Here is a 1,930-nt window from a genome sequence, read left to right as displayed (position 1 = left end):
ACGTCTCCTCTGTCTATGATCTCCCTGATGAGGTGAAATCGTCTGAGTATGTGTTTGGATCGTTGATGGGATCTGGGTTCTTTCGCTTGTGCGATCGCTCCATTGTTGTCACAATACAGAGCAATGGGGCTATCAGCACTCGGAATGACACCCAAGTCACCAGCAAACTTTCTGATCCAAACAGCTTCCTTTGCTGCGTCCGACGCTGCAATGTACTCAGCTTCTGTAGTAGAATCTGCAACGGTCGCTTGCTTGGAACTCTTCCAGCTAACAGCGCCTCCGTTCAAGCAGAAAACATAGCCTGACTGCGATCTGTAGTCATCCGGGTCTGATTGAAAACTAGCATCGGTGTAACCTCTTACAGCGAGCTCGTTTCCGACCCACCGTATACCAAGAACATATCCTTAGTCCTTCTCAAGTACTTCAGGATGTTCTTGACGGCGATCCAGTGCGACTCACCTGGATCTGACTGGTATCTACTCGTAATGCTCAACGCGTAGGATACATCCGGTCGAGTACAAAGCATGGCATACATGATGGATCCAATTGCCGAAGCATATGGAATCCTATCCATGCGTTCTCGCTCATCAGGTGTCGTAGGACACTGACTCTTGCAGAGAACTGTGCCACTGCTCATCGGTAAGGTTCCTTTCTTGGAATCTTGCATGATGAGACAATCAAAAAGTTTGGTTTCTCACAGAACGAGGACGAGCCATGTGTTTACAAGAAGGTCAGTGGGAGCACAGTTGTATTTCTAGTGCTGTACGTGGATGACATTCTCCTTATAGGGAATGACGTTCCTACCTTGCAAGACGTTAAGTCTTGGCTAGGAACGCAGTGTTCTATGAAGGACCTAGGAGAAGCGGCCTATATTCTAGGAATAAAGATCTATAGAGATAGATCGAGGCGACTTCTAGGATTGTGTCAGAGTACATATATCGATAAGGTCTTGAAACGGTTCAAGATGCAAGATTCCAAGAAAGGAACCTTACCGATGAGCAGTGGCGTACAGCACTAGAAATACAACTGTGCTCCCACTGTCCTTCTTGTAAACACATGGCTCGTCTTCGTTCTGTGAGAAACCAAACTTTTTGATTGTCTCATCAAAGCGAAGGTTCCAGCTCCTTGAAGCCTGCTTCAGTCCATAAATGGATCTCTGAAGCTTGCACACCATCCTCGGGTTCCTCGGATCTACAAAACCTTCGGGTTGTGTCATGTACACATCCTCGGTCAAATTCCCGTTAAGGAACGCGGTCTTGACATCCATTTGCCATATCTCATAGTCGTAATATGCGGCTATGGCAAGTAGGATCCTGATGGACTTCAGCATAACTACGGGCGAAAAAGTCTCATCATAGTCAATACCATGAATATGACGGAATCCTTTCGCCACAAGTCGTGCCTTATACGGGTGCACGTTGCCATCCATGTCGGTCTTCTTCTTGAAGATCCACTTGCATCCGATGGATTTTATCCCTTTAGATGCATCAACCAGAGTCCATACTTGGTTGTCTGACATGGATTGCATCTCAGACTTCATAGCCTCGCGCCATTTCTCGGAATCGGGACTCGCCATAGCCTCTGGGTATGTGGTAGGCTCGTCATGTTCTAATAACATGAGTTCCTCATTCCCAGTCACAAGAAATCCATATCTCGTTGGCTCTTGACGAATCCTGCCTGATCTCCGAGGTTCACTCGACAAAGGTTGAGTCACAACGGGCAGTGTAACAGGTTGAACTTCTTCAACTCGTTCTCCCGGCTCAGCGTCTACTTGCTGCTCTCGAACTAGGAATAAAGATCTATAGAGATAGATCGAGGCGTCTTCTAGGACTATGTCAGAGTACTTACATCGATAAGGTCTTGAAACGGTTCAAGATGCAAGATTCCAAGAAAGGAACCTTACCGATGAGCAGTGGCACAGTTCTCTGCA

This window comes from Tarenaya hassleriana, unplaced genomic scaffold (genome assembly GCF_000463585.1).
Source record: "Tarenaya hassleriana unplaced genomic scaffold, ASM46358v1 Cleome49, whole genome shotgun sequence".
NCBI lineage: Eukaryota > Viridiplantae > Streptophyta > Magnoliopsida > Brassicales > Cleomaceae > Tarenaya > Tarenaya hassleriana.
This window is presented reverse-complemented; position numbering follows the sequence as displayed.